The 25,670-nt window shown below is 41.7% G+C and overlaps 1 protein-coding gene across 1 annotated transcript in view; it reads left to right on the forward strand.

Annotated features, from left to right (window-relative positions):
* Nucleotides 1-4,790: 4,790 nt before the first annotated feature.
* Nucleotides 4,791-25,670, forward strand: part of il1rapl2 (interleukin 1 receptor accessory protein-like 2) — a 483,040-nt gene continuing 462,160 nt past the window's right edge. Inside the window, exon 1 of the mRNA XM_086305892.1 lies at nt 4,791-6,524. The gene's annotated coding sequence lies outside the window, so the exon portion shown is untranslated. The remainder of the gene's footprint in view (nt 6,525-25,670) is intronic.

Genomic DNA, 25,670 nt, shown 5'->3' on the forward strand with positions numbered 1-25,670 from the left:
TCTGCCTAGAGCCGTTCAAACTGACCAAGGCAGCAATTTTCAGTCAAAACTGTTCAAGCAGACTTTACAATCACTTGGTATCAAACACTTCCCTTCCAGCCCTTACCATCCCCAGTCACAAGGTGCACTAGAAAGATAGCACCAGACCATAAAATTGATGATGCGAAAATATTGTCTGGTGACTGACAAGAACAGGATGAGGGACTGCCATTCCTACTGTTTGCAGCTCGTGAAGCAAACCAGGAGTCCCTTGGTTTCAGCCCTGCTGAACTAGTTTTTGGGCATAGCGTGAGAGGGCCACTAAAAACTCTGAAAGAACAGTTTTTATCTGATGTGCAGCCGCAATCAAATGTGCTTGAGTTTGTCACGCAGTGTCGGGAACGTTTGTACCATGCTTGTGCAATAGCTAAGAAGTCTCTGTCAGCAGCCCAAGGGAAAATGAAGCGGCAGTATGACAGGAAGGCAGTGCAGCATTCTTTTAAACCTGGTGATCAGGTACTCATGTTGGTGCCCACATCTGGTCCATCTCTGTCAGCCCAATTTGCGGGACCATATGTGGTAGAGAGCAAAGTCAATGACACAGACTACATTGTTCGCACTCCGGATAGAAGGCGAAAAACACGGCTCTGCCATATAAGTATGCTGAAACTGTTTCACTCCAGGGAAGGCGATCGTGAGGGCTCCATCTCACTAATTTCTGTGCCCATAAACCATGATGATGGTTTGGTGAAGGGTAGTGAAGGTCAGCAGAGTGGCAGGCTCGCAAACTCAGAGGTTCTTGGTGCCTTAGACACGTACCTCTCCTATCTTCCTCATGACGAGAAAGATGACGTGAAAAATCTGATCCAAGCGCACCCTAATCTGTTTGGGGATGTACCATCTAGAACCGCAGTGTTAAAGCACGACATTGACGTGGGTGATGCGTGTGCTATTAAGCAACACACATACCGGTGCCCCCCACTCAAGAGGGAATTAATGAAAAAAGAGGTACAGTACCTGCTTGAAAATGGTTTGGCGATACCTAGCCGTAGCTCTTGGAGCTCTCCATGTCTGCTGACACCAAAGTCGGATGATTCTCTTCGTTTTTGTACTGATTTTAGGAGGGTAAATGCAGTCACAGTCCCTGACTCATACCCGTTGCCTCGCATGGAAGACTGCATAGACAGTATTGGAGCCGCCACCTACATACCAAAGCTAGATCTGTTAAAAGGGTACTGGCAGGTTCCTCTAACTAGCAGAGCCTCTGATATTTCAGCATTTGTTACTCCAGACCATTTCTTGCAGTACACAGTGATGCCGTTTGGCATCCGGAATGCACCAGCCACTTTCCAATGACTTATGAACTTTGTGTTAGCGGACATTAACAATTGTAATGTGTATTTGGATGACATTGTGGTTCTTCTTGCTGGACCGATCATGTGAGTACTCTGAGGGATGTTTTTGCTTGTTTAACCCAGGCTTCCCTAACTCTGAACCTGGCAAAGTGTGAATTTGCCAAGGCGGTAGTGACATACCTCGGAAAACAAGTAGGACATGCCCAGGTGCGCCCCGTGAATGCAAAAGTGGAGGCCGTACTGAGCTACCCGGTTCCCACCACAAGACGGGAGCTCAGGCGCTTCTTGGGTCTAGTGGGCTACTACAGATGTTTCTGCCGGAACTTTTCGACAGTAGTGGCTCCCCTGACTCATCTGTGCAGTCCAAAGGAACCCTTCGTATGGACTGCTGAGTGCCAACATGCATTTGACTGTGCCAAGTCTCTCCTTTGCAGTGCCCCTGTACTGGCTGCTCCGGACTTCAGCAAGGCCTTCAAGCTGGAAGTGGACGCAAGCGCTACTGGCGCTGGAGCAGTACTGTTACAGGATGGAGTTGATGGCATCAGTCACCCGGTTTCCTACTTCCCAGCTAAGTTCAAGCCTCATCAACTCAACTATTCCACCATTGAGGTGTGTTCCAGCTCGTCAGCCACAGCATATAGTCTGCCATCCTAAACTGCCACACCCCTTCCATGTCCCCCATTTCATTTTTGGCCAGAGGTGTGGGTGTGTGTGTGTGTGTGTGTGTGTGTGTGTGTGTGTGTGTGTACTTGAACTCTGTGAAACTTTGGTTTTCTTTCTTTTATTGTAAGCAAAGGTGTGCCCTTACTGTGTTAATTAGTTCGTCGTTGTGGAAGCAGGTAGGGGTTCTCTGCCATTTTTGTTTCAACTGTTTTCTCCTGTTTTGGTTAGACAGGGAGCTCAGCCATTGTATTTTGTTTTGGTTAGAGAGTACTTGGTTTGATTTTTAGCTAAAGGGGGTGTTTTGTTTGTTGTTTTGGCCTTGGAGACCCTGAAGAAAAGAGCTTCCCTGTGTTTATTTTTACTGTAGTAGTTTTGGGCAATAAATCTTGTTTAATGACATCTACAGTATTCTCCGGTAGTTCATGTTTTCTCTTTCACTTTGTGTTACCCCTCACCCCAGTCAACACTTCGTTTTTAAGTGGGGCGTAAAACAGGTAAAATATATTTTACAGATTATTAGCCAATCCAAAATTGAAAGTACTCTTTTCTACTTTAAATATTACTGAGAATGAAGTGTATTTAAAATCTTCAAAAGACTACAAAAGCACAATAAAATATCTAAAGTAGGGCTAAAGCAGTAATCAACCCAGCCTCATATAAATTTTAGCAGTTTTTAGAGAAAGTCCACACAGACTAAGACGTGTAGTGCATTAAAAAAAAAGAAGTGCATAAATGATTTTTTTTTATTCTGGTTTGAATTTTTCCTGGAGGGTAGAGCATGATTGTATCCCTAACTGTGGCCACATATGTCTCTTTAGCCAATTTTAGGCATCCCTTGTTGACAAGATCCTCGCATCGTACACCAAAGCTAAAACAGGCAGTCTCCTTTCCAGGGACAAGGTCCAGCATATTTTCCGCACTGGTAGGTGCCTTGCTGGCTGTCTGCTCCGCTCCATCTAGGAACCGCATGACACTAGGGTGAGGAAAAGGGCAGCTAGGATTGCCAGTGACCCTAAACATCTAGTTAACCATCTGTTCCAAAGCTTTGCATTCTGAGATGGTCCACAGTACCCTGACTCACCTGTCCATACCTCCAGCCTCTATGCACAAGCTATCAGTCAACATAACATGTTTTAGCAAGACTCAACTCTGTGAATGGAAGAATTGTCTCTCTTATGTCTATTAATATTTAAGCATTTTAAATTTGCATGATAATCACAATATTTACTGTCTGTATAACCCGGTGTGAATGCATGCTATGGCACATTTTAGCCTCATAGTCTCCGATGGGGATAATTCACTGCGTATATCTCTCTCTCTTCAGTGTAACTTATTCTGGACTTACCTTAAAATAATGCATTCTCATTCCACTCGCTCTCAAAGCTACAACTGCACTGTTTGTAAGAGTTCCCAAATGTACATTTGTAACAGTTTCTCATTGTATATGTTGTCCCGTGTTTTCTTTTTGAATGTGTCTCCTCTCTGTTTCACGTGCATTCTGTTGCCACATCCTGTTCACATTGTTTCTGTATGTAAGTGACAGAAATGAAGAAAAATAAGCAGCTGACACACTTTGCTTTAAATTTCTAAATATTTTCAAAGTAAAGGTGTTGGTAAGTAGTAACTTAAACAGGTGAGGCATAAGGATCCAGAGACTCCTCCCCTCTCACCTCTGTAATTTCTGCCTAAGATCATAGGCCAATTAGCCAGGCAGCATGTGGAGGTTTAACTGCAGTCACAGTTTCTCATTTAGCCATGAAACTTTCAGTCCCTGACCCGAGGAAAATGGTCATTGGTGACTGAAGCATGAACTTAATGATATAGTTTCTGTTTTAACTGATATTGTTTCTCATAATTGAACTCGTGCTGCACTCTCTGGAAAAGCATTACAGATAAGAAAAACACTACCCCCCGTATTTTAAAATAGAAGTGTAACAACAGTGTTTCCCCTCCTCAAATTAAAGCCTATAGACCCTGTTTAAAAAAGAAACAAATATCTAATTCCTGATAATTCTACTAAGCATCCTTCCTTCACCATTAAATGTTTTTTCCCATTTCGCCCCCTCAGATAATTTCCCTCAGTGGCCAAAAGGGGGCAACAATGTGGCACTGTTCACCCTCCTGACGCAACAAAACCCCAGCAGCAACACTTGGCTATCCTCGCTGTCTCCTTCGCACGCACTCCCTCTGTTACGAGCCTCCCTTATATATTTTTTTCTTCTAAAACTTTCTCTTTTTACCCCTTTGTGTTTTTCCCTCTAAAAATAAAGATCTGTAGCGTTAAAATGCAGGTAAGATGATATGAACACACCAACTCACAAACACTAAGAGGGAAAAATAAAACAAAAACTAACTACATAAAAAGTCCAGTTTAATGTAAGAAAATCGTATCTGTGCACCTTCACCTCGTTTCTTTCTGTTCGCCACTCTGGCTGTGGTTGTGTGTTTGTGTGTCTGTGTAGTGCTGAAGGAACAGCGCCGTTCGCGTGGGGAGCGAGAGCAGCCCGGTGCAGTCTGTCCCAGTCATTTCTATCAATGTCTCATCTCAACAACACAAACCCTCCGTGTTACCCACGACAGTAAACCAGCTGACATGGGCACGGGTTTAAACATCAGCACACACAAAAACACAGAAACAAGAAAAATGATATTCCTTTAATTTCTTTTTTCTTTTTTTTCTTTTTTTCTTTGCCCAAAGCGCTCTCTCTCTCTCTCTCTCTCTCTCTCTGGCTTCTCTGCGCTCTCTTGTGGACTCTCTTAAGGCACTTTGGATAAAAGCCTCCGCGAGAAATGGCAGATTTCATGTCTCTTATCTGTCTTTCTGTGGGCAGGTAGTAAAGTATCTGAGGGAAACGGATGAGCAGGGTAAGTATTTCTGGAAGAGAGGGGGAAAAGAGGCGCTGTTTCAGCCACCGAATCAAAAGTGGTGTTCCTCCTTTGTGGTTTAATCAGAGGAGCAGACACTTTCCTCCTTCCAGTCTCCTCTTCTTCTGGTCCCTTCATCGTTCTGTAGCTTAAAAAAGGGAGGAGATACTGCTCCCCCTGTTCCTCCTCCCCATCTCCGCATTCCTCTTCATCGGGTTGGTGGACGACCCAGAAGAAGCGGCTGAAGGCTTCGCGCTCTCCCCTCCTCTCCCTTTTCTCCCAGCGCTACGAGAAGGATTTCCAAAAGTCATTTCAAGTAGACTTTTTTTGTGATTTTGGCAGCAAAGCACATTCCGGGATTGTGTCCAGGAAAGAAAAAAGGTTGGTTTAACACTCTGACCTGTAAGGGACACATTCCTGGAGAGGAAGAAAAGTAAGAAAGGGGGGAGAGCAAAGAGGAGACAGCAGAGAGAAATGGAGAACACGCGCAAGCTATTATTTCCAAAAAGGTCTTTTGGGGAAAATTAGGGGAAAGCGGAAGCCTGTTCCTGAATTACTGCGCTGTAAGTAATCGACCGCTGATTGAGTATGGACTCATTGTTTTTATGAGCTGATAGATTGGCTGACTGACTTCTGGAGATTTTTAACGGACAAACTTTGAGCTGTTGGAGTGGATGTGAGGAGAAAGGTGAACGGTGCACTGCAGCTTGATTCTCATGCCTCTCCAGCAGCCCCTCTGGATCTACTTATTGATGAATCGATACACTGACGATATCAACCCACAAAGCTGGAACCTGCAGATTATTACTTGGTCATTAAGGACACATTTCCTGTCATTCCCTTCAGCTGTCTTGCAAGCAGTGAAACTTGGAATGAACCTTATATAAAGGAATTATACATGACTTTTAGAGAGATCATAAATCATAAAATATTAAGTACCTCAACATTTCTGTGGGCACACATTGACTGCTGCTGGCGCGTTAAATCCCCTGTAGAGATATTATAGGGACAGAGAAAAACCTCCACAAAGTGCAACAAGGACGAACATAAAGGCGTCATTTCTACTACAGCGCCACAGTATGAATATTGTAAGAATTTAATAGAGATTATTTGAGTGCCAGCGCTTCTCGGGATTCCAGTTTGGAGATTGGAAGTTATTTTTGGCTGCGCAAAGTAGAGCGACTCTTCCACACCATTGCCCGGACAGAGTCAGAGAAAAGACTGAACACAGAGGTCTGTACCTGCTTTTTCTTTGTCTTCCATCCTGTCCTGGAAGAAAGGAGCGGGATACACGGAGGGCGGAGGAAAGGAAAGCTAGAGAGAAAGAGAGAGGGAGAGCGGGGGAGATGCCTAACTGCGGTTAATTGGAGGAGACTTTATCCTACCAACATCTCGGAGAAAGAAGGAGAGAAGAGGAAAAGGGATTTTATTCCTTTTTATAGCCAGAGAGGCTGTCTGAGGGTCTACATCTCATTTTTTGGGGGGCAGAGGAGAGAAGAAAACAACCTTCTTCGGCTGTTTATTTACGCTTATATCGTCCCGTCACTTTGGAGAGGAGGAAAGAAAAGAGAGCCAGTGCTGGGATTATTTTTTTTAACCTTTGTGTCTGGTCAAGATTCCGTTATCTGCTTGGATTCGGGATTAGTTCCTCTGAAACACCAGGTAAGAGGATGTCACGCTCCGATTTAACGCCTATGTGCGCGTAATGAGTGCGGGTGATGAGTTTACTTCTCGTGCTGAGTGTGTGTGTGTGTGTGTGTGCGCGCTGGCCGAGTGTACGAGATAGCGAGGGCGCGAGTCACAGAGAGAGAAAGAACGAGAGAGCAGGGAGTGCGCCTGATCCTCGCGTGTGTGTGTGTTTGTCAGAGGTGAGAGACTCAGGTGAAGAAGAGCATTTTTACGCGCGAGGAAAGGGGGAGAGAACACGGGTGTCGTTTATTTAGGACGTGCGTCCATTCGTTAGTTACAATCGTTTTGATTGGATACAAATTCAGGCTTTGACACTTTGATTGGACAGTTTTGGTTTTTAAACTCACTGCAAGGCCAACAGGCTGCCTGCTATTCATGCATCAGCGTACACGTGGGCGGATAAAATAACACGAGTGTGCTAAAAGCTGGACATCGCGGGTGAATCGCATTTCCTCCAGGGAAGCTCAGGGACTCTCAGCCAGAGTTGTAGTGCGATATAAAGAGTCGGCATCCAAGCAGGAAATATTGTTCATTCTGAACTCACATCCGTGTCTCTAAGGTTGCAGAGGACTCAGCGGTCTCTTTGCGGTCGTTATTCTGCGTCGCTTGTCTCCTTCTTTGCTATTCCTTCCCACCTCAGTCTTCTTGCACACGCGCTTGTCATTTGTGTCCTTTTCTTTGTATGTTTGCGTGACCTGGCAGTTTGTCTCGCTCTGGTCCCTTTGGGGTCATTTTTTATGTCTTATGATCTTTAAGTTTTGCATCTTATTGTGTCTCTCTGGTTATTTCACTTCTTTAGCAGCTCCAGTACTTATTTCTGAAGTCCTAGTTTATTTACCTTCTGCTCAGGTATACTCATCATATGCTCTTAACAAATACAGGCATTAAAACAAACAAACAAAAAAATACTGGATATGCTCCAAAATGTCTCCTCGGCTGCGTGGGACGATGCATCTTTGGGTGAAAGAGTGTCGTTTAGGTTCCACTGTATAATTTTCCCATTTGTTCAAGTCTTCCCAAACACAGATGACCGTTTGTCTGAGTGCTTTACAAACAAGCAGGTGCTCTCTCACTCCCCATTCCCCCTCTCTCTCTCTCTGTGAGGATGAACAGAGAGAGACTGTGTGCGTGTGCGTGTGTAAGTGTATGTAAAAAAGATGTGTAGTGCCAGAAGGCAGTGGCAGAAAGTGTGAGTTTATAGTTTTAACACTTTGTGTGAGAGGAAAAAGGAAGAACAGACGTGTATTCAAATTGTGCATGTGAGTGCATTGCAATGCACCAGCAGGATACACACACGCACACACACACACACACACACACACACACACACACACACACACACACACACACACACACACACACGTGCGCGCACACATGGGGTGGGATGTTGGGAGTTTAATTATATTGGGCGTTTAGCAATAAGGTGCGCATCAATCGTCAGAATGGACGGAGGCCGTGCACCCACCAGAAACTGCAGGGGTGTGTGCGCTGATTTATTGTGTGAAGCTGATGTCATATAGATCTGATCAGCAGGTAGATGAACCGGCGGCAGGGCGACTCTGTCACACTGACCAGCATCAGCCATCTATTACAAAGATGGAGAAGGGGGTGGGAGTAATTTACAGCAGGGGCGCATAGATGGGAGATTGAAGGTACTGGAGAAACATCGGGGCAACAGAAGAGCAGTGGTGAGAATGTTCAGATCCATTACAGCGATGTGTCAGAACAGTCCTGCAAGCGAAGCTGTCAAAGTAAAAGAACTCATTACGCAGTAAATGGCCCTCGTGATTATTAATGTTAGTAATGTTATTGAGACTTTTCTCTTGTGATATTTTAGATTATTTGAGCCGTGTAACCCTCAAACTGTTCCAGCTGCAACAACAACTAACCTGTCCCTGCACACCTTCACTCTGTTTGTGTGTTGGTGTGGAGCCTCTGACACATTAAGTGGTATTCCAAACCATCTTGCATAAAGTGGACGTAACTTGGCCTTAATAGATCCATCCAATGGTAGCAGAATAAATGCTGATTGGAGTATTATGTTTCCATCAGAGAAAGGTGAAAACATAATAAAAAGTCCCATATTTTCCATCTCACTCAACGCCTGACTGTGCTCAGTCTAGTTGGCCTGTCGTAGAAAATACCCTTAAAAAGTTGGAAGTGTGTAGACATGCCCAAAGCTGGAAGGTATTTACTGTATAAAGATTTTCATCACATGTAAATTTTCCGTCTGAATAAAACATTCCCACATTTGGCAACAGCTTCACAGCTGTAAAGCCGAACGACCGTGGGCTATATGGATTAGAAAGACTTGGGAGAATTTTCAAAAGCATCATGTATCCTTATCCTCATCAGCAGGTCACAGCCCGATTAGAGAAACTTTCTGCTTTGTTTTCATCTCACCATAACTGCAAACTCGAGATACTGGAGAAAATATAAGTCAGAAATTGATTTATTTGAACCTGTTGAGTCCAATTAAACTGCAACTTTACCAAGTTTGACACCAAACAATGCTGGATACATTTGAAATATGTAAATGTTGAACCGCACACTTCTATGTACATGCGTAAAAATGATCAAGATACCTGAAAAGTGCACTTTTCTGCGACGCTTCAGTCAGTGCGTTTAGCTGCCCTCAGATTCTGGAGACAGCAATGAGAGAAAACTTAGACACAGAAAAGAGAAAAAAAGGATGAAACTAAAGATCAGTAGCAAGAAGTACAACGCGCTCACAGCAGGCGGAACCACGGAAAGTTGGAAGAGGAGCAGAAAAGAGGGGTGATGAGGAAGAAGGGGAGAGGAGGAGTATAGCGCAGAGGGAATTGCTGCTGTTTCTTCCATTATAATTGTTTCGAGGCAAAGCTAATTCAGTTGAGCACCTGTTATATATTGAATCCTTGTTAAAACGATGCAATATACTGTACAAACTGAAAAAAGACTTTTAATGTCAACATTGAGCTATAATAGCTCTGCACTTACAAAAAAAGAGAAATTTTGCCATAAGGGACAAAATGATTTGCAAAAGAGCTGAGGAGGAAGGAGACTCGTACAAGGAGGAAGTGAAATAAGAAGAGAGAACAGATTTAAAGACATGAAGCAAGAAGAGAAGAGAGAGTCATAAATTGTGGAGGGGATGATGAGGTACGAAGAGATGCTGGAAATATATGGGAGGAGGAAGATTGGCTGGAACGACAGCGGGATGAATGAGAGCGAGTGTGAGACAGATATACAGGGGATGATGTTGAGGACACTATTCTATGCTATACATTTATGCATTATCTTCTCAGATTTAAGTTGGAAAAGATGTTGATTTCAAACTTCACAACTTCTTTCCAGGCACTTTCCTAAACAGCAGTGAGGAAGGATTTCCTTTAATAAGACAAAGACAGACTCGCCTGTGTTACTTACCATCGCTTTGGGCCTGTTGTCCCACTGTGAAGAATTAGATTCTCTAACACAAACAAAAGTCACCTCAAGCTATTGCTGTGGGAGCACTACAGTGCAAAAATGAAAACTCACAACATGCGTTGAAGGTTAAGACATTTTTTATACTAGAATATCCACTTTATTTTAATATTTGTACACACCTGATGATTCCATGCCTGTTTTTATGTCTGTGTTTAAGCATTAACCCGGGGACGTGGAAACATTTATTGTCTGATTTAAAACTGGAAAACGTGATCTTTCCCCAACCTTAAGCAAAGGTCTTGTGCTGCCTGAACCTACATGTGAACCCAGCCTTGGGTGTGAGCCGAGCAGTTTGAAGCCGCTCACAAGTGTTACCTCTGCAATTACACAACATTTAAAGATAACTTGGAAAGCCACTATATAGAAATGCCTTTTATTTGTACAGGCAAGCTTGGTATACAGCATATTGTATATGCTGGATTTATTACATCTTAATCAGGCAGTTTCAAATAAGTAAAATTCTCCTTTATGAGGGAGACTCGAGAACAAGAAACAAAACATTTTAGGACAGTTTGGAGTCCTTACCATTTCTATGTGTAGACTACATCAAGCCACTTCTAGCAAGCTTTGTATGTACATATGAAATATGTAAAGTTAGGGTTTTACTGGATCTTGAATTTCATTTTCAAGATTTAAATGGGAGATGCAATGCTTTAGAAGCTTAAGCAGAGACGTTTTATATATGAATACTGTTAGAGTTCTTCTTGACTGTAAAGCCTGTTCATATAGAGAACTGTGGGGGTTTTGTGCACAATGCAGGGCAACCTTCATATAACTCAGTCATTCTCTACACAAAGCCTAGCTTAAGTTTACAATATAAATGTTAAATGAAAGTCTGCTGCATATATACTTCTAAGACATTGTGTGTGCTGGTCAGCTTTAATTGCAGGAAAGGCACAGGCACATATGCAGGATACCATGAACCCACTCTTTTCTGTATTCAGAACTAGTGTGGGATTAGGGAGAGCTAGCTGAATGGTGTTTAAATGAGAATGAGTGTGAGCCAGGGCCTTGGCTGGGGTGGGTGAGCTGGACCTACTGCTGCGGACGACGTTTCCAGTGTGAAGAATGAAATTTAGATTTCAGCAATTAAAAGTTGATGTTTATTCATGTGTAACATGTACGCAATGACAAACTCTTCTAATCCAGAAAGGTCCCAGTACAAGAACCAGGCTATATCAGTTACTAATATGCAACTAACTGAAAAGGCTGTGACTTGAACAGGTATAGCATTGTAGCATATAGCATAGTATAGAAGCTTCTTGGAGGTAAGAAGGTTTAGAAACTTCTGAAAAACACTTGTTATCAGGTTGATTAATCAAGTTGCAAACTCGTTGTTTAGATCTCACCTTTCGTGGGAACGCAGCTACACCTACGAATGTTCACTTTTGACCTTAAAGTTGTGAATTTAGAATGCTCAACCTCTTCAGGGGGAAATTAAAAATCAGTCAAAGACTTAAAGGGTTCATCTAAAATCGAATTATTTGTTTAACTCTTCTTTCTCTTTACCCGCTTCACGGAGCTTGATTTATTTGGAGCTCTGCTCTTCTCCGCTCTGGATTTGTCTCTTGTGTTTTACATCGAACCCTCTGATCAGTCGTATGCCGCATGGCATGTGCGATATTATTATGACTTGTGTATTGCAACATTTCAAAGAGCAGCTTTGATCAAAGTATTGTCATACAATGTGGGAATCCTTATTCTTCAGTGAAAATCCGGCATAATTTAATCTCATGCAAGATAAAATGATCAAGGAGCCTATTTTGTGTCATATGAAAGAACTCGTTCAGTGGCAAGACGCAGTTATACATCAGACTCGTGGTTAATTCTTTATTGAATATATGAAAAACATTAGAACACTTTTTTGCGATAAAAGAAGTGGAAACTCCCATGTAGCATGTGTATACTTGCATATTCTGTGTATTGCAGTTCTACTTAAAAATAGCTCACCTTTTCTTAGTTTTTGTAATGTTTTTTCAGAGACAGCCATCTTGTCTAAATAAAAATGCTTTTGGATTGTATTACAAGAAAACTCAGGGTGTTTAATCTGCAGTGGTCAGCTCCACTGCCTGAATGATCAGACTTAGGCTACGTTCACTCTGCAGGTGTTAATGCTCAATTCCGATTTTTTTGATCAAATCCAATTTTTTTGTCTGCTCGTTCACACTACAAATAAAATGTGACAGCAAACGCGCTCTAGTGTAAACGCTCCAAGCGGCCGCATGCACAAAAGACGACGTCACACACAACGTGCTCTGTTTAGACTCAGAGCAAACAGTATTGCTGTTTTAGAGAGGAGCGGTGTTTCAAAGGATAGTTGCAGATTTGTCAGAATCTGTAGATTATACAGTACAAATAAAATGTTCACGTTTCTCCAACGTTGTCTTCCCAACAGTTTCACTGGATGTCCAGGAAGCTTTTGTGATGTCTTCTCCGGCGCTGATAATTGGCGTCTGTCTTGTGTCAGTGACATAAAAGACGGATTTAATGCGACATGACCATTCAAACAGCAGTCGCTTTCTAAAACATCAGATATGTATCAGATTCAGTACCACATACGAAAGTGACCCAGATCGGATTTGAAAATATCGGATTTGTGCTGTTCACACTGTCATACCATGATCGTATATGGGTCGCATAGGGTCAGAAAAGATGCGCTTTCGCCTGCAGTGTGAATGTAGCCTAAAAGAACATTTCAACATATGAGTTACATTTTTCTGCTTTATAAAAAGAGTGATTAAAAATTTCAGGGTAACCAAAATGAAGGGTTTACAGATTTGAGTAATATTCTATTTGCAGAAATGTTAGACAAGGAGATCAATGCTACTCTCATATGTCTAAATATAAAGCTTTAAAAATGTAAAATGTTTCTGTGTCTTTACTCTGGCCTGGCATGTTAGCCAACTCTACAGTGATGAGCGGGTAGAAGAGAGAGACACTGCTGTAATTTTGCTGTTGCTAGTTTGCTCTGGTTTTGCCTTTTCCGTGGCAAACATCATACAAATCAAACAGCTAAATAAAACTGATAGACTAGAATAGTTCTTCAAAAGTTCAAACTGTGGGTGTGTATTTATGCTAGCCTAGTTTGCTAGCCAGCAATCTTTAGTGCTTGGACCAGCTCTTCAGTGAGACGTAGGAGAAACATCTCATCTCAGACTGCACAAGTAAAAACCAACTTACATAGCACCACCGAGTTTCTGCCATAGTCCCCTACTCTAAAGTCTATTTGCATGTAACCTATGTAAACCCAGTTTCTAATGAGCTACCACAGAGCCCATCCTTACAGCAGGAATGATGATGCATTTCTGCAAACCGAGTTATCAGTAAAATCTGCTTCAGAAACAGGAACGTCACAGCTTCAGGATTATTACACCCACCACCAGAGATGGAAGGCGCTAAGTATTAAAGTATTAAAGAGGACTCCAGCTACATAGCACATGGTCTGTTCTCATTTCTTTTCTTAGGAAAACACCTACAGAGCATCAGAGCTAAGACTAGCCACCTCAAAGTTTTTACCCCCAGGCAGGAGCATTTTACATAACCCATCCTTTCTCTATATATCTATGTATCCCCTACAAATGTTTTTACCTACTTCTGCTGCTGTAGCTCATCTGCCTCCAGGTTTAACAATGCATACCTCGACTGGTTACTTAGTAGTTATTTGAGTTACTTTTAGATCAAAACAGTCTGGCCATTCTTATCTAACCTCTGACATCAACTCAGAGAACTGCTGCTCTCTGGATATTCTCTGTTTTTCTCTGTAAACCCTAGAAATGGTTGTGGAGCAACCAGCCACATTCAAATTTGCCTATTTTTTCTTTCTTCCCAAACGTAATGCTCGGGTTGAGCTTCAGCAGGCCACTTTGACCATGTTAACATGACTACATGCATTGGGTTGCTGCCATGTGATTGGCTGATTAGACATTTGCTTTAACAAGTTTTTTAAGCAAAGTTGAGTTTAATTCTGAAAATTTCAGCAAATGTTTTAAAGAAGTAAAAAACTCTTCCTGTATCAGACAAATATCTAATAGCCAGCATATCCATCTGACTCTGAAGTACTTTCATACCATGCCAAAGTACTATCCCAGAACAACATGGTCATAGCCTTGGGCAGGCCAGAAACCAGCAAGCACTGGTCATTTGAAATATCCCTGTTTCAGCGCACAGCTTGATAGCAATCGACAACAGCTTGACAGCTGTTTTAATCCTACTCATGGTGCTAATGGCTAATTGTTAGTCTTCCCACTGTGTTTATTAGACCATTTTTTTAAGTTCGAACACACTGTTTCAGAGAAATTATTGGAGTGGGTAGATTTCAAGTGTGGATCCAGGCAAGCGCTGGCAAACTACTCTACACTTCTGCTGTATTTAAGATGTAACAATTTGCTGCTCATCAGGCCTTTTAGTTCATTAGACATATTTTTTTCACATTTGTCTTTAAATAATAAATGTGCAATATCAATTTAAACCTACTTTATGTGTTTCCTCATTAATTTGTAAATTTATACAGCGAGGTCCTCCAAAATCTAATCAGATCATTTCTCCACCCGTGGTGTAACTTTAAGATATCATGCGCACAGAATCACAGATGCCAGCATGATGCATGATGGGTCACTTCCCATGTGCCACGCGAGGAGGGTTTGGGTGAGGTTAAATTGAACTTCTCCTCATTCCGGCTTTCAGAGAGGAGTCAACCTCTGCCCATAGGGACAAACTGCAAAACATTCAGACTAAGCTCTCAAAGCGGCCACCTCTAGCACTACATCCACTTCTGCTACTATGAATAATAGTAAAGCACATTGTTATGAAACTATTATGTTGCCGGCAGGTCATTTCACATGTCTCTGGAGGTCAGCCTCAGCTCAGACTGGCGCCCCACAGTTGATAAAGATTCGGTGACTCAGAGTCTTACTCATCATCGACAGGGTGGGGGCCTGCTGACGTGAAGGTTTAAATCAAGATGATCCAGTTGAATGTTGGTGTGCTCTACGTGATGACCTCAAAGTGCTGTTGAAGTGAGAGTGCTGACTTTCACTAACTAACCTCAGCAGAAAGACTGACATAGATATTTGTGGGGCAACGTACGTTCTGTCCATCAGGGTTAGAAAGCAGAAATACCATTTGCTGGTGTAGAAAGTTGAGTGTTTCCAGAAAGTACACACAGTTATTAACTCTCTTTGTGGAAGACATTTTGGTCAACGGCCTCTTTCTGGCACGGAGTCACTTGATAAAAGAGGCATTATGCTTTAATGAGACTGGATCCCAGAGTGAGACTGCATTTTTCTTCTTTGTCCTAAGTGGAGAAAAAAAGTTGAAGACACCTTGGCACCAGAGCAACAGCAGAGTATTTTATTTTGCTGCTGGGCTGTTTCACGTTACATTTGTTCTGGTAGAAGATAAACGACATCCTGCATTTAAACCCCTCTGTCTAAACAAGCAATAGACTTTAACCGTAAATGATCAGTATAAAGGAGATTTAGTTGTCACAATGAGTACCGTGTAAGTTTTCCATTTTTTTGTGTGTGTACGTGTTGACGAGTTTATAGTTAAGCCTTAAATGTACGAATCCCAAGCAAGCAGCAAGTGCTTTAGAAATCATGAAATAAATGTAGGGAATTCCAAGAAACTCCATGTATGGCTTAAAGGCATTTACTCTAAAGAACTGGGACACAAATGATTGTTTTTATTCACGTTACATCATTCCCTGTCTCCAAGAAATAGGGATATGGTTAAATAGGGTTTCTGTAGAAATAGAAAGTGTGTGTGTTCACTTCATGAATTTCTAATGTTTCTCTTCTGTGTAAATGAAAAGAGATCCATTGGGGTTAAACAGAGCTGATTACACAAAACCCTAATCTGTAATAATAATTAATTCGATGTTTGTTTGCTGTGTGTTCGCTGAATGATGGTGATGATGTTGGTGGGCTTGTAGTGGTAAAGCATCCAGAGGTAAATCTGCTGAACCTCAGTGCTAGCCGGTCTGGGTTGTAGACGCCCCTCCCTACAAATAAAGCCACAGGTTTTGGCTGAATAGTCAAAAACACGACATCCTTCTTAAACACAGTCTTGACCTTATAGCAAATGTCAGTGAAAGAACTAAAGGAGAATTCATTAGGAGTTAGGAAACGACAATCACAACGGAATCTAACCGCACTTAGATAATTTGCCCTGGAGAAGTGGATAACCATGTCAGAAGTATTTAATGAAAGAATAAAAACTGTTAGTGAAATTATTGCTCACCCACCTGTTTAGTTATATTTTCTCCCAACATTTTGATGGGAGCCAGATATTTTCTTTTTTAAAGCCTGAACCATGAAAAAATTGCCAAAAAATTCAAAGAGTTTAAAAAAATAGTTTTTATTGAACCTTCTGACAATTTTTTTATTCTTAAACATGTGTGATTTAGAATTTATTTAGATTTTTCAGGGAGACTAAAAATCACACTGATGATGTAGAAGTCTCTAAAAGTCATGTATTGAATATGATATGCTTGGTTTTAAAGGGTGAAGGCTTTCAGCACTCATGATGATGATGATAGTGCGTAATATCGTTTTCCAACAAACAGGCACATTGTCATAAACCTAATTAATCCAGAGTGGGCGCAAGATTACTCCTGAAGACAGTGGCCAGGATGGACATCGGCATTCTACCCAGTCACGTTTTATGTATGTTGCTAGAGTACATAGTACACCTCATAAGTTACTTTTAGTTATAGATCACAAATAGCTCTTTCAAACTGTGTATGATTATCTGATATTTCTACATGTACATTTTCATTAGGTCTTTGTCCTTCTCCACCACTGCTCTCATTTCCACACCATCCTCCTCAAACCTCATCTCCTGAAATGAAGTCAGGGCTCTAACACATGAAAACGTGCATAAACATGCCTATTTATTTACAACTATGTCGCACTTAACTGACAACACATCAGTTAAACAGCAACAACAGCTGGTTACAAGCTAATGTTAGGCTTGAAAGTTCTAAAAATCCCCTGTTAAATTACATTCTCACATCATGAGAGCTGTTTTTGCTGTGTGTCCCACAGTGTTAGATAAATTTCGAAGATGATTTTATTAATGACAGCTAACAGCAGCTATCAGCGCCAAAGTTTTACAGCCTCCTGTAAACTCCTCCTACTCCTAGAGAGTAAATAGAAGTGGACGCCCAGTATGCACAATTATTAGGCAAAAGAGTATTTTGGCCATATCATCATTTTTATGCATATTTTCCAACTTCAAGCTGTATAAACTTGAGTGCTTATTGGATTTAAGCATATCAGGTGATGTGTATTTGCCTGATGAATGAGGGTGTGGCCTAAGGAGATGAACACTCTATATATACTCTCTTCCTCAGGCAAAATGTTATTGAAAAGAAGGGTTTGCTATATTGGTCACTGATGTCAGAAATGTTAATATGTACATTATGAGTATTTTTATTATTCTCATTTTCACAGATGAAAATAAACTAGTGAGATGGGAAAATGTTTGTTTTTTCAGTTTGTTGCATAAAACTTCTGCACATTAATAGTTGCCTAATAATTGTGCTCATATATATATTCTCTTAAGAAAGACAAAACCTCACTTTTACTTTCCTAAACATTCAGGTTTAGGTTCATTAACATTTTGGATTGACCGAGAGCACTGGAGTTGTTCAATAATAAAAATAATCCTCAAAAATACAACTTGATTAGTATTTTTGAGGATTACACTGTGTGCACAAATAATTGTGCACACAGTGTATGGACACCCAAGTTAAACAGCAGACTGGGAGCCTACAGTCACTACAGGGGAACGGCAGCCAGAGCTGTTTGTCCTACAGGAGCCACCATAGCCAGGACTGAATCGGGAGGGGTAAACAGAATTTAGTTGACCACAGTCTACAATCTACTGACATATAGTGGTGATTTTACTCTGTAATTTATCATTTATGATGATGTGCACAAGTTATCTTATGATGATCATTTAATTTCATGGCCAGTAATATGGTGCACTGCTCTGATTTATAGCATTACCTCCTTTCACCAAGCATGATCTATTGTATACTGTATGCTATAGGAGGTAATTTGCATTTAAATTCAATTAGATTCAAACAGCCCTTATCAAGGCTGCCTCTCAGATAATTATGGGTCAATTCACTTACTTCGCAAGGAAGGTAAATATCACTGAGGTGTTGATCAAATATGACAATCTTACCAGAACCATAGTAAAAGTGAGCTCCACTCAATAACGAATGGTTGGTGCGATGCACGCCACCATCACAGCATTCACAGGAGCATTATACAGAGAGCTGAAGATTGAAAAGGTGTTAAAAAACAAGGACATTCGGCACTGGTAAATTTATCTTGTGAGTTAAATGCGTTTGGCTAATTTGGTAGTTTTTAAGGTCAATGATCTGCATTGATTTTATAATTGATTTTATAATTGATTTTATTGTGCAATAAGATGACCTAACCCAATCCTTTTTTGTACATTTAAATGCCTGCACATTTGTTAAAATTAGTGACAGCTTTCTGTATAACTGTATTTGAGTGAGCTGACTGCCATAATAAACAGATGAACTTATTTTAAAGGAAAACACATCACTTTTACGAAGATCACTTTGAAGACTGGAGGTTATGTTGACACAATTCTACAAGTGTTCACTGCTGCTTTTCTCACCCTCCTACCTCTGCTCTATTTTATCTTTGCTGTCAGCATCATCTTCTCCCCCTCAGTCAGTATTTCTACCATTCACTTGCCTGCACCCTGGTACGTGCAAAATCTCTGAGTTCAGCTGAATCTGAATGCTGTATAGGGGTTGTAAATGCTGCATATGTAAGTGAAATAATATTAAAAATATAAAGGATAGGAAATGGAACTATTTCATAGCCCTTTCATCCCTTTATGTGTTATTTAATTTGCCTTATCCTCTAGACCCTCACTCCTCCTCCTCCTCCTTCTTCTCACTGTGACTCTCCAGTTCAGCCTTCAGCACATCTACTAGTGTGTGTAGCCTCCCCTTAGTTGACTTAACATGGTCTGACAGGCCAATCCCTATGGATTCTGATCAAATAGAGGAATAGTGTACACAGCAGCAACAGTGCAACTCCAGCCTGCTAAAGCAGCAGCCATAATATGGCAAAGATCAGCGTCGTGCAGAACTGATTCGACATGTTTATCTGCTGATTCTACTTTGTTGCACACGCAATTTTAAAGGCTGTTATTAGGCTCATGGCATCTGTTTGAGCACACTGCAGAGCTTTTCTTGGTCTCCAGTCAATTACTGTACTTTACATATTTTACCTGTGCTTCAGATGTTTGACACTGCTGTCATTCATGTTCCAACAATTTGCAGAATTCATTGGTGCCTGAGCTTTTATGCAGAAAGTGTAATTGTTCAACTGGTGTGTTAAGCTTAATGCAGCTGTAAGTGAATGGTGCAGTCAAAGGTGTCCGGGCATAAGAGAGCTCCAACTTGTTGATATAGCTACTACTGCATACGGCTCTGTGAGATGAAATATAGGAAAATGTGTTATTTTAAGAATTTAAAGAAGATCTCATCCTTTCCCAAATTCTTAGCCTTAACCTTATCATTCCCCTACTACTACTGCTTCTATAAGTAAAATCACATAGTTTTGTGATAATGTAAAAAACTAGAAATAAATACAGTGCTTGCTGGACATGTACAGCAAACACAGACAGTTAAAAATAACTTAGCCAAAAATAATATGAAAAATGTAAAAAAAAAAAAAAGTAAAATATTGAAAAGTTACAAAATAGCTTACAATGTAGCAAATCAATGTTGCCTTGTAATTTGTTACAGTGGCTCGTTGTGCAGTCATTTACATATTTGCCCATCAAGCAAAATGTCTCTGGTTAGATTCCTTTGTATTCCTTTGTATCCTGTCCTGACGGACAGGAAGCAGCACGTGAGGCTGGGGAAGAATGTCTCGGACTCCCGGACCATCAGCACCGGCTCCCCTCAGGGCTGTGTTCTTTCTCCTCTGCTCTTCTCCCTGTATACTAACTGCTGCACCTCCACCCACCAGTCTGTCAAGCTAATCAAGTTTGCAGATGACACCACCGTTATTGGACTCATCTCGGACGGGGACGAGTCTGCCTACAGGAGGGAGGTTGAACGTCTGGTGTCCTGGTGCAGCCACAACAACCTGGTGCTGAATGCCCAGAAGACAGTGGAGATTATTGTGGACTTCAGGAAGCACACAGCCCCACTCCCCCCCATCATCCTGACTGACACCCCCATCACCTCTGTGGACTCATTCCGCTTCCTGGGTACCACCATCACCCAGGACCTGAAGTGGGAGCCCACCATCACCTCCGTCATCAAGAAAGCCCAGCAGAGGATGTACTTCCTGAGGCAGCTGAAGAAATTCAACCTGCCAACACGGACGATGATGCAATTCTACACTGCAATCATCGAGTCCATCCTCACCTCCTCCATCACCGTGTGGTACGCTGGAGCCACTATCAGGGACAAACAGAGACTGCAGTGTGTTGTGCGCTCTGCTGAGAAGGTGATTGGCTGCAGACTCCCATCTCTGCAGGACCTGTACACCTCCAGGACACTGCGGCGTGCAGCTCGGATCTCAGCTGACCCTTCTCACCCTGGACACAGTCTGTTTGACCTGCTCCCCTCAGGCAGGAGGCTCCGGTCCATTCGCACCAGAACCTCTCGCCACAAGAACAGTTTCTTCCCCTCTGCTGTTGGACACATGAACAATAACCACATGACTGTCCCCGCCACTAACACATGACCCTACGCTGTGTCACTGCATCATTTCATGTCTGGCACTCATGTATATATCTTTCTACGTAGCACTCATAATTCTTATTCTCATGTATATATCTCATGTATATCTCATGCACATATCTTTCTTTCTACATAGCACTTTAATTCTTATTGTTTGCACTGAAGCACCGCAGCAATTTCCTAATGTTGTAAACCTCAACATCTGGCAATAAACCCATTCTGATTCTGATTCTGATTCTGATTCTGATTCTGATTCTGAAGGACGCAAAAGAATCAAAGTGGTTTCTTTTTTTCTTTTTTTTTTCTTTTTTACCAAACTAACTTTGAAATATCATTTATATATAATGTTTTACTGCCCTAGAAAAGACATCCATCTGTGCTTCTAGCATCAGAATAAATCACTGCAGATGCTGGCTGCACAGTCCTGTGTTTTCTGGACTAACTTGAGGGCTTTTTAAAAGTGTGCTGAAGTAATACAGCCTTGGGATGAACTCTTCCCAGTGACTAATGCTGTCATGTAGTGGGAGAGTGGAGGTGATTGAATTGTGAAAGTGTCTCAAACCAAATTTATTTGAAAGTGGATTTTCTCACTGTGAGCTTTTCTATAATTTTATGTAAAATGTTGTAAAATGGGCTAAAATGTGCAGCACCACAGATGTGGGCTCTGCTTCCTCGTGAGTGAAGGACAGTAAGTTATCCGAGTTTTTACGCCCAGGTTTCACTGGTTGGAATACAAAGCCAACCCCGTTTTAGAATCTGACATGAATCATGTTTTCTAAAGAAACCACTGTACATTCAAAAATCCCAAATGAAGACGGGCCTCTGGTGTTCTTATCTTTCAGCAGCTGAACTGGTTGCTTTAAGCATGATGGGCTGCACAACTTCAGCAGTCTTCTCATCCTGCACCAACAGCGGTTTTCATGTGCTGATAATGATGATCACCTGGATTGAACCGGGCTAAGTTAGCATGTGAACCTTAGACAAGGTTAAATATATACTTCTTAGCAGTTTCAAACGAAAGTGTCAAGGCCTGGCTGTGATCAAAGAGAGCTACAACTAAATTTAAATCAACAGGGATTATAGATGTCACAGCCAGTTTGAAAAGCTTCAAATCAACAGTGGAGCAATTGAAGCTAACAGGCACAACACAGTCACAGCCTGCTAAGTGCCAGCGTTGGTACATTTACTTATTCAGAAATCAAGACCCACATTTAACTTTATCATTGCATTTGGATGCAGGTTCTCAGCGTTTTATTTGATTTTTTATTTAGTTTAGACAGCTTATTTACATATTAGCTACTGTAAATATATAGAAAATCTTTAAAATTCCTACATATTTTATCCTCACAACGATTCACAAGATGTTCAGTAGAGTACTAGCCTGAGTATAAATGTGTACGAGTGCATGCAGACTTTAAAACGACAGGTTAACCTTGCTGTCCTCTGGGACTCTTGGTTTTCATTCCTCTCAGCTTACCAGAAAATAGAAACGGAGTATGTGCACCAGCAAAAATAACAAACAATGGATGCTTCTTCCATCCCCAAGTGTCCTGCTCTTGAGCTCTCTTTTCTTTCCCTCCCTCGCACTTTCCTTCTTCTCACCCTCCATTTATCTCCGTCAGCCTCTCTTCATAGCAGCCATGGCTTTATTAATGGAGAGAAGGAGGGAGACGCAACACATTTCTACTTTCACTTGGCTAGATTGCAGACTATCAGAAGGATTTATGAGTGTTATGGTTTTAGACAACTTCAAAAAATATGGATCTCTGAATTTAAGTTTAGGTAGAAGCAGCTGCAACTGGCAGTCTGGAGGGAGATACGATTTGAAAAAAGCTGCTTGGCCACACTGTGTTGACTGCAGCTGGAACATTATAATGCTAAGCTGCACCTCCTCCTTGGCCAGTGGGTCCACACTGGCATGAGCTCTGGTGAGTCAGACGGTCTGAATGAAGCTATACAGTTCAAATTGTCTCTTTTTATGCCAAGAGCTGCTCTTTGTCTTTTTCGTTTTGTTTTTTGGTAGATTCGGATTTTTTGGGTTAACATTTCTCAGATCAGATTATAGAATTGAATGTACGCCTCGTACCATGCAAAATGCGATTAAAGGGCTTTTAAAACAAACAGTCTTTTAAAGCTAATACAGTCAACATTTTGGTTTCCAGCAGGCAGGAAACTGACTGAATTTCTTGGTCTGATAACTTCATCCATTAAGAACCACAGTCGACTCACAGAAAGGAGCATGTCACACATGACCTTTATGTAAGGTTTACATGGGTAAAAGCTCCACTTTCCTCCCACAGTGCAGACAAGAAGATTTGGTTAGTAAACGATGTAGGTGGTATAGCCCTGCGAGCAGTATGCAGTAGGACAGCCTGTAGTCACCAGCATCCCTGCAAAAGATAAGCAAGTGTAGGTTGTAGCACACTAATGCAGAAATGCGCTGCCATAAATTTGACTAATCTTTCTAAAAGTTCTCAGTATTGTGAGAAGATCTTTATTAATAAGGTCATGTTGTGGGTGGTGTAGTTGGCTGCATTATACCGAAATTCCTGTGTGCTGACACAGAGGACAAAATGTTGAAATGTATTAATATGATGCCATCAGAAACTAGGAAGAAAAGTAGAACTTTTTATGCTATCTGTATAAAAAGAGGGACGTTTTCTGAAAGTGATTATGTTGGATAACAATAAAAATAATAAGAAACAATAAATAAACAATGAATACTGTGTTGAAGGCCAGACTAACCAAATTAATGTTCAGAATCTGGTTGAAAAATGGCCTGGCCTGTATTTATATAGCGCTTTACTAGTCCCTAAGGACCCCAAAGCACTTTACATATCCAGTCATCCACACACTGGTGATGGCAGCTACATTGTAGCCACAGCCACCCTGGGGTGCACTGACAGAGGCAAGGCTGCCGAACACTGGCGCCACCGAGCCCTCTGACCACCACCAGTAGGCAACGGGTGAAGTGTCTTGCCCAAGGACACAACGACCAAGACTGCCCAAGCCGGGGCTCGAACGGGCAACCTTCCGATTACAAGGCGAACTCCCAACTCTTGAGCCACGATCGCCATGTGATGCCACCTCTAAATTATTATCAAAAAACATAATTATAAAACATGAATTAGTTTTTAAAATTAAGCCGGTAAATTCTAAATGAATTTTGATATGAAGTTAACTAAGTCAAGTGGAATAAATAAAGAGGATGTACCGACCTTAACCCAAACAATGGAGCAACATTGTTCTAGTAGAACTAAAGCAGTCATGTAAAACTTAACATAAGTATTTGGACAAAGAAATATGTTTTCAGTAATCTCTCACCTGGGTGTTTAAACAATGATTCAGGAACCTGACTTGGTTAATTGTTGTGAGGAAACACAGCAAAGTTTTACAAATAACAGCACATGCATGTTTTTTTTTTCTTCAGTCATCCATATAATCAAACTAAGTGTGCAATAAACTTTAACTAAAGAGAGAGCTGGGCATAGCAGAAAAATCAATGCAACACGGGGCGATCGTGGCTCAAGAGTTGGGAGTTCGCCTTAGAATCGGAAGGTTGCCGGTTCGAGCCCCGGCTCGGACAGTCTCGGTCGTTGTGTCCTTGGGCAAGACACTTCACCCGTTGCCTACTGGTGGTGGTCAGAGGGCCCGGTGGCGCCAGTGTCCGGCAGCCTCGCCTCTGTCAGTGCGCCCCAGGGTGGCTGTGGCTACAATGTAGCTGCCATCACCAGTGTGTGAATGGGTGGATAACTGGATATGTAAAGCGGTTTGGGGTCCTTAGGGACTAGTAAAAGCGCTATATAAATACAGGCCATTTTTCCCACTCTTTCAGGACTTTTTTTGTCAGAAATTCTGCTTGAGTAGAGCCACCAGCATTATCAGAGAGGCCTTACACCCCTCACACAGACTATTCACCCGTCTGCCCTCAGCAAACAATACAGTGCTGCCAGGATCTGTAAGGGCTTTTTTCCCACAGGCTATTAAAGGGAGTTGAGGAGTTTAAATACACCACTTCTACACTATCGGAGATTCATTTACTTTATTTTTCCTGCTCACTCAAACTCATCTAGGAAGCAAGATACCTATGAGTGTGTGTGATTGACACACACTGAAACAAAAGCATCCTGGAAGTGATGACAAGGAGAAAGAGCGAGAGACTTAAGAAGGAGAAACTGGCAACTGAGCCCAAACCTGTTTATGTAAACATTCATCTTGGCTAAACTGCAGATAGATTGGCTTTACAAACACATGCACAGCAGTGCGAGGTAATAGCTTCAATCCCACCTTTCTCAGTAGATACACTCCCGTGAATACAACACACAGAAAGAAGCGAGGCCGTTTGTAATTAAGTTCTACATGTGCAAATCCAGTTGTGAAGCATTGCTTATGAGATCGGCTGTATAATCGCATCGCCCCAAAAGGGAGAGACCGCTTACTTAGCATTTAAATAGGTTCCTTTGCCCCTGCAACTGTGCATACACACACACGCACGTGTGTGTATACGACACTAATATTACACTACACTGTATTTCCCTGTGTGTGCGTGTGTGTGTGTGTGTTTGTCCCTGCGGGAAACGGGAAAGAGCGTACATATGATCGAGAGAGGTTTTGTCTGCATGATAAGCACTGCTAGGTATGTGTGTGTGTGTGTGTGTGTGTGTGTGTGTGTGTGTGTGTGTGTGTGTGCAAATCTTGCCTTTAGATTATTTCCTAGCAGTCCCAGTGGAGCATTGTAGTGTCAATAGAGCAGGTTTTAAATGGCATGTAGTGGGAATATCAGAGGAAATTAACTGCGTGTGTATTAAATCTTTGTAAGGTTACGTGCTTATGTTAAATTCATGCTAGGGGTTTTATGATTTATGGTTGGGGAATTAATTCCTGTTGATTAACTATGCATA

The sequence above is a fragment of the Aulonocara sp. 'chitande type north' Nkhata Bay genome, linkage group LG2 (genome assembly GCF_057382095.1).
Source record: "Aulonocara sp. 'chitande type north' Nkhata Bay isolate Kocher_YH1m ecotype deep benthic linkage group LG2, A_spYH_male_GT1.1, whole genome shotgun sequence".
NCBI lineage: Eukaryota > Metazoa > Chordata > Actinopteri > Cichliformes > Cichlidae > Aulonocara > Aulonocara sp. 'chitande type north' Nkhata Bay.